Source organism: Lepidothrix coronata, unplaced genomic scaffold (genome assembly GCF_001604755.1).
Source record: "Lepidothrix coronata isolate B3197 unplaced genomic scaffold, Lepidothrix_coronata-1.0 Scaffold66, whole genome shotgun sequence".
Lineage (NCBI taxonomy): Eukaryota > Metazoa > Chordata > Aves > Passeriformes > Pipridae > Lepidothrix > Lepidothrix coronata.
The window spans coordinates 3,631,042-3,643,258 of record NW_016690246.1 but is presented as its reverse complement, the minus strand read 5'-3'; positions in this window follow the sequence as shown (position 1 = coordinate 3,643,258).

Below are 12,217 nucleotides of genomic sequence, written 5' to 3'. Positions count from 1 at the left end.
AAAATTTCAGGGAGAATGGAGAGAAGTCAGGCTGTAATTACACCTGGTGAAAATTACCCAGACCGAAGGCTAATAGAACATCTCTTTTTAAGTCCCACGGGAATGCTTCAGGGACTGAAGGCAGCAGAGAATTCCCAACACGGGATAGGAGCAGATGACATGAAACAGAGAGACAAGAGCAGATGTGCTGAAGGGCCAGAGATGATGTAAAGGATTTGGGCAGTCACCACGCAGACACTGGGGCTGGTTTTGTGTGAGCTACCTCCAAAACGCTGAGCAGGGTAACTGCTCACTGAGGCACAAAACTGCAGCTGTGGGTTGGGCTGCTTTGGGCCCGAGCCTATCTCTGTGTGGCCCCACGGGTCCCTGCTTGCCCACGTCAGCCCAAGCCAGCACTTACTCGGAGTTTCCACATGTCTGTACACAATCTGTCACATTCTCATGCTCTGAATTATCTGAATAAGTAGATTCATAGATATCCAGGGACCTCAACAGTTCCCAGGGAAATTAAACTGCTCTTTCTAGACAGGCTTTGTTGAATCAGTCTAAAGCTAAACTCCTTTTTGGAAAATATTATTTTTGCGTAAGTAAAATTTATACCAATGTGCTAGGAGAGCAGTTTCACAACTGGAATTACGTGGCTCCAGGTAGTATAATAGAGTGCAGCTGGCAGCTCAGCCCACGTGCAGGTGGAGCTGCAATGTGGAGCAGCCACATTGCTGCTGGAGCCAGTCTTTCCCTGAGGGTTCTGTGTCTCTGTCTGCAACAAGGATTAAACATGTTTTATTTGTACATTATCTGATGGGCAAAGTCAGTCTCTGAAATGCTGGATATTGGATCATGTAGTGCCTGAGCACAAGCATAAGTGACCCATGAAATTAAAGGACATTTTCCAGTATTCACTCAGGACAGCCCAAGTTTCCCAAAGGTAGATCAGCCTGGAAAGTCCTAGCTAGAATGAAGAAATCACTGGTAGGTGGAAGAAAAACCTGAAGTAAAAATACACAAACATAAAGAGTGTAGGTTGAGTCCAATGAAACAGAAAAGTGGTGGTGGTGGTTTCAGCTTCAGGTTTTTTTCACATCAGAGAACAAGATAGAAAACAAGAAAACGAAAATAATCCTATAGATGTGCTATATCTTAAAATCTTGAAGGAACTGAAACCTTACAACATCGATGATTAGAGCAGCTTATAAAGAGCATCAAACAATAGCACTGTGGGATCTGCAAGGATCTGTCTGTTCCTAGGTTTTGGCAAGAATTTGAGTCACTGTGAGGAGGGACCAACCTGTAATGAATCATCTCTTTCTACAGCTGTTGTCACAGAGGGGATCCTCTAACACTTCCCCTCAGTATGTGTTCCAAGGCTGCTTACTGTGAGATCTTGGAGGCACACAAGTCTGCTGCCCTCCGAATCTGAAACCATCTAGATTTGGTAATGCACTGAGTGAGGGTCCACATGAGACAGCTGGAGTCTGCCTCTGTTCTACATGACTTTGGAGGGGCCTCCCAGAAATCCCAAAGGATATGACATGGTATCCAATTGATCTTCCCCTTACTAGTTTTTGGATATGTCCATTGCATTATTAAAAACTTGCTGGAGTGTCTCCAGCTGTATGGGCATTTCTGTCTTTTTAATAATACTAATCAATACATTTTCAGAAAATCAATATAACAGCATCAAAATTTAACAGCCCAAACTTGCCCATTTGATGAATATGTGCAGTCCCTAGGTGACTAAAAACTGTTCAGCCTGATAGTCTCTAAAAAGGGACAAAAGAATTACTTTTCAAACACAGAATCTGTAAGAAATGACCGATGTTTGCATCAAGAAAAAATTCATGTCAGCTTTCCAATATCTGATACAATTATGTCAAGCACTAACTTTTTATCACGTGAAAAGGGCCTTCTATGAAAACATGCCCATGCACAATTTTAATCTGAATGACAAGTAGTGTTGCAAGCAGTGATTTCTCCAACCTACCAAACCTGCTTGGTATTTGGGGCCATATTTATGGTATCATCCCACAGTGCAAGGCAGAGATTTGAAAGAGAAGGAAAAAGCAACTTAACAAGGAACTGTATAGTACAGTTCTTTTTGCCAGAAATGGCATTAATAGTAGTGACATACCTGGCCTGTTAAAGTGCAAACATTTCCTTACAGTCAAGCTTTACAAAACACGTAAGATAATCTGCCTGGAAATGAGATGCCTGGGAGCAAGGTGAACAACTGGCTTCTTGTCTGTTCTTTATATAAGAGGCTTTATGTGCTCTACTTATTAAAAAAGTAAAATTAATGGATTCTGAAGCTGGCAATTGCATGCTTTAATTGCAGATGTTTGTTTAAAATACAAGCAATAAACCAGGAAATCCTTACATAAGGGTATTTTGAAAAGTTTCTGGCATTAAGAAGATAAACTTAAGTTACATGATATTGATGTTTTCTTGGGTGCTTTACAATCATGTTTTCACAGAGATGTTTCATTGATCTATTGAATTACTCTATTTTTTCCAAATTTTAAATAGTATTTATCTTATCTTTATCTTTTAAAGTATTTATCTTCTCCTGATTCTTATTTCCTACCAAAAAAGTGCTAACTGGATTTCACAATTCAGATTTACTCCTCCTCAGTGAATGCAACAGGGCACTGTCAGACAGTAAGGAAATTAGAAATATGGTGCCTTGTACTTTGATCTGGTTTCATTTTTGAGCATCCCTGATTTTCATGACATGTCATCAACAAGAACATATATCAGAACAACTCTGATTTCCAGTAAATTCTTCATCACTCCCAGGGAAATCTGTGGCCCAGAACGGCCAAATCATTCCTTCTTGCATTCTCAGCATCTTCTCTGCAGCCTAGAACAGTCAAAGTCCATGTGAGACATGAACATGTGCCTGGTCTGCTATTTCTGACATAGAAAATGTCTCTTACTCCCTTCCTCTGCCATAGAACATTGAATGAGGTAGAAAATGTCCATATTACCAATCCCTTTTCCCAAAAAGGAGATGAGATATTACTAACCAACAATGTACCAGTAACTTAGTACTTGCTGTCTTTCCAAGTATTTACCAATTCACAAATCCCTCTAGACACTAATCTCATTTGTCTTAGAGATAGAACTGCTACTTGCCTTACTAGAAAAACAGAAAGATCAGGTCTGTGCAGGCTGCCATTCTCATGTTGTACAGGCTTTTTCCAGATGAGAACTGGTTTAGAAATGACTGATCAATTCTGGACATCTATGATTTTTATTTATTTGTTTATGTTAATTTACTGCCCCTGTAAAGTCAGTAATCTTCTCTGAGCATTTGAAAGCCATCTAAACTGCCTAACAACGAACACATGAGAAAAGGTGACTGTGTCACTGCCTCCTATTTCTCCTGTGTACACAAATGAGTACATGAAAGATATGAATCTCTTCAGAGCAATGTCTGTCCTCTCAGGGCCAAGCTTAAAGTCAGTGTTCAACAACATTACTCCTTGAATTTGCTTGTATCCTACTGCTGCACAAAGAATTTCACTAAAAGGAAAACTTCTTGCTTTGCCTGTAAAATTCCTGTTTCCCAAGAGCATTGCCCCAGCAAGCAGTGTACTGCAGCAGAGTGCATAAGGGTACCTCTTGAGATGAGACCTTTGGTCTTCTGCTTTCTAAAATGCCTCCACATGAATAAAAGCACACAACTATAAGCTTAAGGCATACTGTTCAGTAAGTGCAGGACAACTAATGCAGAATCCAATAATTCTACTGAAGCTTATTGTAAACAAAATACAGCTGAAATGTTCCAGAAAACATAGCAGCGTACTTTCAAGACCAAGATTCTCTTAACAGGTTAGAATTTCTAACACATTTTCAATCAGCAGTTACCCTCGCCTCTTCAGAGTGTGTAACACATTCCTGTGATACAGAAAATAAAAATGCATGATTATGTTTAGCCATATTCTAGTACGAAAGCTGCTGCATGCCAAGGCAAGGCCTTAAGAACACTTGACTGGTCTGTCACATCTGTTAGTACTCAGTGACTATTGTTTAACATTTGGTTATATTTTTCAAGAGGTTTCATTCAATCCTTCTATGAAACAGTGGTTTGACTGGTGTCCACAATGGGTACAGACTCATCCAAGCTGGTAACCACAGTGAGTAAACCCCAGAAGTGGCATGCAGAGATGCTTCAGTCAGCTCTGTGGGAGCCATCACTGCAACCAGAAGCAGGGTTAGCGACGCCAGCATGTTCTCTTCCCCAGCTAGACAGATTTATATAGGACTCACCAGCTGAGATGTCTGTGCTGGGTTCCTCTGGGTTTCTGCTTCTGGCTATGCCATGGTTCTTCAGTCCCTTTTAAGTGGAAAACAACCTCAGGAATGGGTGAGGGAAGGACAACTGCACAATAGGAACTCATACCACTTCATCCCAAGTGCCTCCACTCAGCACAGCTTCAAATCAGTGAGTCCAGCTTTAGAGTAGGAATAGATGATGAATGATGTACAAAATCTCTGGATACAAATGTTAGCTGACTTGTCCTGAAATGGCTGGATAAGGCAGTGAAAAAAATCACTGTGTTTTGTCTCTGACATAGTGGGACTGAAATTAAGTATTCACCTTCCTTGCAAACAAAGACAGATTGCAATGCAGTGGCTGCCCAGTGGCAATATCCCACACTCTGTGTTTGCTCCTGTAGTTGTTGTTCTTTCCCCCTCAGTTTTGCCTCAGACCTAAAGTGTGGCTATCGTGTACCTCAGTTCCTACAAGTGACCATGTGTGATTAAATACAGGAGTGCAGGATCTGCAAATGTAGACAACTCTGATACCCAGAGAACTGCATATTGGGCATCCTAAAATCATGCCACGAGACAAGTGAAGACAGCAATTTGATGCCCCACTAAACCTTTTCTTCTCCAGGCTGAACAAAGCCAGGTCCCTCACCCTCTCCTCATATATCATGCTCTCCATCTCCTCAACAAAGCTTGCTGATCCTCAGTGAGATGAGTCACAGTTTGTCGTCTCTTGTCCAAAACTGGACACATCCCTCCCAACACAACCTCATGAGTGCCAGAGACAAACAATTCGTCTTCTCTTTGGTCCTGCTGGCTACAGTTCTCTGTGGTTGTCAGACTAGGGAAACTCTTCCAACTTTTAACTTTGGAAAATTTGCCCTGAGGGAAAAAAAAACCAAAACCAGTTTGGTCCAGTTGGTCAGACTGACATCTGCTCTCATAAGTGGCTTACTTGGAGTCAACATCCCAGAAAATGGCATGTGTCACAACCAGAGAGTCCTACATTGCTACTTTCTACACCCTGAACTCAGCCATCTCCCTTAAATGCTGTTGTGGTTCTGCAGACCTCTCCTGCCATGTGCTTACCCCTTCTGACTTGCCTCTGTCTCTCTCTAGCTTTCACTCTGCACAGACCTCAAACTCTCCCCAACAGTGGGTTTAAAAACATCTTAATATCTCTGAGTGGGATAGTGGTATGTCATGGAAGAACCATCATGTTGTGAAATGATGACAAGTGGCAGATAAGAAATGGGACATCAAGATACTGGTTATTTACTTCAAACACACCCAGTCCCCAGAATCTCTCAAAATTGCCTTTTTATCTCTTGTTTTACCCAATGTCTTGCCAAATCTGAACTCAATTGTGGAACAAAAAGCTGTCACATTATGTCTTGGTCTTCCACAGAAAGTACAAACCTGAAGTGCCCTGGAAGTGATTTTTTTTAAAGTATGTGGGCTGTCTTCTTAATATTGTAAAAACTAATGACTTCTGGACTTCTGGATCATAAGTGTTAATACAAGAGTACTGAGGTCAAAAAACATGAAGGCTTTGGCCTCAGTTAATGTGTGTTTAATGAAATAGGCATTTTCAATAAAAGTACAGCCTTAGCAAAAAGTTGATGATAGCACAATTCATAAGACAAATACTCTTGGGAGTAGAGTATCCTGTAGAACTACAAAGGGATGGTTTACCAGCTAGGAGTAGAAACCAGAAAATGTGATGGTTGTGAGGTTGTAATTATGTTTTCTTTAATGAATGGGGAGGGGAAGAAAAAAGGAGAAAAGGTGTAGTAAACCCTAGAACTGTATTTTATATAGATTTTCCAATCTTAAACAAAACTGGAAAAAAAATCCAAATTTGTCTTGGATTGGGATGTATATTATAGCTAAGAATGAGACTTGCAAGGCATCTCACAAACTGCAGGAGTTAGTGCTATTAACAGAATGGATATAAGTATTTGAAATTCTGTATTAAACATTAAGGTTTGTTTTTTTTTTTCTTTTGGGTCAGAACAGAGCAAGAATTTGTTCCAGCTGATTATGTTGCACAGGTGGCTGTGCTAAGTTATGTTGATTATTGGGAACTCAGCACTGAATGAAACCACTCTCTGCTAAACACCCTGACTGTAAACATAGAGTAATAGAATAATTTAGGCTGGAAAAGACCTTTAAGATCATCAAGTCCAATCATAAACTTAACACTGCCAAGTCCACTACTAAAGCATGTCCTTGAGTACCACATCTACATGTCTTTTAAATACCTCCAGGGATGGTGAATCAATCACTTCCCTGGGCAGCCTGTTCCCATGCTTGACAACCCTTTTGATGAAGAAATTTTTCCTAATATCTAATCTAAAACTCCCCTGCTGCAACTTGAGGCCATTTCCCCTCATCATCTCGCTGTTACTTGGGAAAAGAGACTGACACCCACCCTGATAAAACTGCTTCTCACGCAGAGTCTGTGCCCCATCAGAGCCAGGCAACTTGATGAAGCCAGGCAGTAAAGATGCTTCTCTCCATAGTAGGGCTTCTGTCTGAGCAAGGAGAGCATAGGGCTCTCAGAGAGATTTCCACAGCACACTATGCAGGCAAACGTATCAGCAGCCATATATCAACATCTACGTATATATGTATCATATATAAGATATTAATGCCACCTTCTCTCTTCCCATACCCAAGTTAACAGGTTGTGGTGGGGAAAAAAGTGTTTTTTCCCCCTGGAGTTAAAAAAAATGGTAACCCCCAAGGGGGTGGTGTCTCTCTTGGTGTTGACCCAATCAGCGCTCCTGCAAAATTAAAACATATCACACCAAACCAGAAAAGAAGGAGGATGAGGTAGTTGAAGAGGAGAGTGGCCATGTTGTGAAGCCACAAGGAAGGGGCAGGAGCCCCAGCTGGCAGTTGCAGAAACTCGAAAACAGTGTTAAACTGGACCAAGGTCTGTAACTGAGAAGCTGGGAGTTTTACTCCACTGTGAGTGGGCAGCAGGAGCGGCGGAAGAAGCAGCAGTGAGCAAAGAACTGTGGCAGAAAGCCAAGAGATAAGAAAGACAGCAGCAGAAACAAACATGCAGCTAAGCAGAGAGACAGATCTCTAATGGAGAGAGAGAGAGAGAGAACTAAGCTCTACGGACAGAGTTTTGGGGTAAGAACTGAACCAAAAACCCCCCAAACCCCTTTTGAGACACCTCCTAGAGAGGAGGGGTGGTGGACTCCCACTCGAGGGGAGTCTTGGAACGTAACAGTACCGGAGAGAGGAGCTAAGAAGCTCAGATGTCCTGGAAGCTGGACCAGGACGACCAGAAGAAATGCGGGGGAAGTGGCCTGCCCCCCCCTGCTGCTGCCCAGCTGGCAGCCTTAGACAGAGCACAGGAGCTCTGTTAGAACTCTTGAGGTAAAGACTTTCAACTGAAAGCTGCCCGAGACGTTCTGACTCAGAGGTAAACCCCCTGAGGAAAGGGACTGTCACAAAGACCCCTGCGCTTTGTGGTATGACGTGGTGAGGTGAGCTTTTGTCCCAGCTATCGCAGTCCACAGAAGAGAAACCTTCGCTTGGAGTCGAAGGGCTGAGAGGGGCGAGAGGAGACCCCCTTGTGTGTATTGGAAAGAGATCCAACTACAACTTTTGCATTGAGGAGGAGAGACTGCTGTCTTGAATGTGGAAAGGATCTTTTCCTTCTTCCCTTCTGGACTTTTATTGGATGGAGAAGAGATTTGATCCAATGTAAATACTGCTTCATCATAGGAAAAATAGTTAAGATTATGTATATGACGTATTATAATATTTATTTGTATAATAATACAAATATAATTCCCTTCCCCCCATATTGAGTCTTGTGTTGTGTCTGGAAAACCCATCTTACACTGGGGTGAGATGTGGGAGGGGGGCTTGGACTCGGGAATTGGATTTTGGGGGTCTCAAACCACCACACAGGTTCACATGGGCCCTGGGCTTCATGGTTTCTTTAAGCAGTGTCTGACCTTTCTGCCACCAGCAGGGCACAAGGACTGGTAACAGAGCACACCACAAACTTTCTGTGGGCTGATATGTGACATCTGATTAGTGTCAGATGCCTCGACCATGAACCCTTCACTGCACTGGGCAGGTCTGCATGGCCTTTCCAGGCTTTGGAAGGATGAGTGCCCTCAAAGAAAATACAATAGTGGCTGATTCCTGGTGCTTTCATCTGCACTATCCTTGGTGAAATTGTTCATTTTCTAGTAGCTGTCTTGGCCTTTTCTGTGGAAAAAGGACAGCCCTGGTTGAAAACCTGAAGATGCTGTCTGTGTTTCTGCCACCTCAGTCATAATGTCTAATGGCAGAGCCTGGGGCCAGTGATATACAAAGGTATGTGCACACACTACTGTACACATGCACAATCGTGCTTTCTATGCTCATGTGTATAGGTCTCCACTAATAGTGCTATAGAACAAAAGAACTTAAGGACCCTACTTTTGCGGAATAAATTTTATTTAAAGTTCCTGATGGCTTACAGCTTTGTGCTCACCAGCTCTGGAAAAGAGTCCCAGGACTCAGTATTGTAATAATTTGGATCAAGCTAAATATGACATTTAGGGTGTCAAATGCTTTTTAAATCTCATTTGAAGCAGAACAGTATGCATTGAAAACATCTATACACAGGATAGAAATAATCAATGTGATATAAGCCAGGGGAAAGAACAAAAATATTAAGTTCACAGAAATGTAACAACTAATAAGGACCTGACCATTGTACTACAACGTCATAATTAAAAGCTGGAGATGAAGCAGCATCAGGGGAATTACATTAATGAAGTTTAGATGGTACCATTGAGAAAACTCTGAAAAACAAATGGCTTAAAGGCAAGCAATGCTTTTTTATGATAGAAGTCTCTGTGGGCAAGCTGATTAATCTGTGTTTCATATCATAAATTAGAAGCAAACAAGATATTGCACAGGGCAAACTCTGAGAAAAATAGTGCTGTCCTGTTTTTTTAAGGGTGAAATATGTAGGAAGCACTGGAGAAATCTTACTGGCTCCACTGTCAGGGACAGAATGGTGCTTCAACACCATTGCTGAGCCTCCTGAAAAAGCAAAAGAACAAAAAGTGTCTTGAGCCAAAAACTGAGTAATGAATAAATGTGAATGTCATAAGTACACAAGGAACATCACACAGAATGGAAATAAAAGATGACATCCCTGACACACTGGAAGCATGACATATACAACATATGCTAGAAAGCTGGCTTTGAAACAGCACTCACATCTTCATTTCTACTTGTTAGTGACAGCTGTATTAACCAGGTGTATGTCTCAATGGCCTTTACCAGGAGACTTAAAATTAATCTCTGTTCTGCTTTCAAACTACGGGGCTCATTTTCTGGGAGTTTGATTTTCTACCTCTACTCTCTCTAGAAAACATCTGATGACATATTTAATTTCTGATGACTTTGCTCAATGGTACCTTCTAAACTTTATTAACTAAATTATTAATGTAATCACTAGAACTGGTCCAAACCCACTTATTTCCTTGTAAAGTAATTAGTTTAGCTTCTGCCTAAGTTTCCCTGAGTATTATCATTCTAACGAAACAACAGCAACTACAAACAATACCATCACGACAACAAAGATGATATATGCAGGGTGGGGAGGAAGGGCTGTTGCTTTGGTAAGAAACATATCTACTAGAACAATAACTTCTGGAATTATTATTTAATTATACCTTTCTGCCAAATTTTTCATATGATTAAAAAACATAAAGGTGACTACTAGTGCTAGAAAACTACTGTTACTAAAACCAGGCAGATCAAGACACTTCTTTTCAAAAACATATCCAACAAGGAGCTCAGACCTGGAAGGACTGCTTGACTCCTGGGATGTGAAGCTAGAAAAAGAAAGAGGAGTTGGTTCAAGGGAACTCCTAAGGCAGCAGAACACTAATAACTGAGATGAGAGTTACAGATAATTACGCTCCAGGCATAAGAAGTGGAGTTACAGAGGTAGGCGGAAGGGCAAAATGGACAAGAAAGAGTGAACATGCCACAGTGGTGGAAAGTTTTGCAATATTAATGAATTTCCAATTCTGCTTACTCCCTAGTCCTCCTGGTGTTTCCTTTAACAGTTTCAGTGAGCAGATCTATTCAAAATTATGAGACAGGTATATTTAGCTGTTGGATTTGTCCTTTACTTTCATTATTATTTTGGCTGAACTCTGCACTGAAAGTCAAGGTGCTACTGCATTTGGCAAGCCTCCACCTCTATCTCTTCTGAAAGTTTCTAGGCAAGAATGACAGTAGCTGGGATTACTGAAACACAAGCACACTATGCCAAGTAACATGACATAATACTCCAGCACAACTACTGAGAAAAGCAAACTAAAATCGCATATTGAACAGAGTGAAATTTGTGTGTTTGAATCAAATAGAGTTGAGAAGAAATATGTATTTTTACCATTTTGGAGCATAATGGGTACATGACCAATGAAGTATTAACTACAGTGGTCAAAAGTCTTTTCAGACTAAAAGAAAGTATTGAATTCTATTAGTTGTGTGACTTATATTTTAAGTTCCGGACCAATATTTTGTGGTGCTTCAGAACAAGACTGTGGTAAGACTTCTTAGGTGCCCAGATTTTCCATGGATATGCCTTTTTTATTGGAACCCAAAACATTCAATTGGGAAAACACTGCATTTCCTTCTCAGTTCCTATGCCACCTGATTTATCAAAATCTCCTGTAGGTTATTGGATTTAAGAAAAAGAGCATCTTTACTGTAATTTATCTGTGGAAATCTTAGATGAGTACTATTCTTGTCAATGGTTTTATACAATATCAGCTGCTTAATGATAGCACATGATTGTATTTTCCCCAGAAGAAAGAAGATAACGATAAAGAAGATGAATACATAAATAAACATGAAAACTACACTTCAACAAAAGTAACCTTTTTTCTTCTCTGACCTACCCAATCTTACTGTTACTGTTTAAGTTTTCTAATTCCAGGAAAGCCATCTCTTATCTAAAAATTCACAATCAGTTATAGAGGCCATTTTAAGTTCTGATTATCTGTAACACAGAGTTCAGCTACAGTAAATAATTCACGTTGGACAAAATGTCAACCACTTTTGAAGTTTGAAAGATTTGTATTCTTGGCATTCTAGATCAATGTTATAAAATAATCCTTGTTTCATAACAAGAGTCTAATCTTACCACCCTTGTTAATCCTAAATCTCACTTTGTCCAAACAACAGAGCTATTGTTTCTACAACTGCAACACAGCTTGCTCCTATACTAATTTGAATAACCACCAATTTTAAAATTGATATTAGCTTTTCTTAAAAGATGGACTCATCTTTAGTGCAATACGCCATTTTGATGAGAGAATTTAAATTTGAAAGAATGACAGAAAACAAATACATATTCCAGCAAGCAGTAGGTAGCACTGTCCACTCTAACATTTTCCAGTTACAGTCATTCTGGCCATCCAGAACAAAATAATACTGAATCTAGATAAATTTTAAAATTAAAGTAAGATTTGGGCACTGGGCACAAAGAATTCAGGACAACTCAAAGAGCTACTGGGAATCTCTTATTTTGGGAATTAATTAGAGAAGAATGACACTTCTTTCACACATCTACAGAAGTTAATATTGTTAATTCCAGGAACTGGCAATAAACATTCAACTAACAGTCACAGCCAGTCCATGAAATCTTTGATGATATAAGTATACTTAGCATTTACATTGTCGCTGCCAAGGTTTATCCTATTTCAGTGAGGCCAAGAGTGCAGAGTGATGGTTTACATTTTTAATTATTCATTACACTAAGTTGATGTCCTCAGATTCAGACTGGACCATCATACAGACATACACTTGTACGCTTGAAACTTAGTTTCATTCCTATTTTGATATTCTTAGCAACTTAAAACCCGAACAAATTCACTGAATTGCATATCTGCACAAG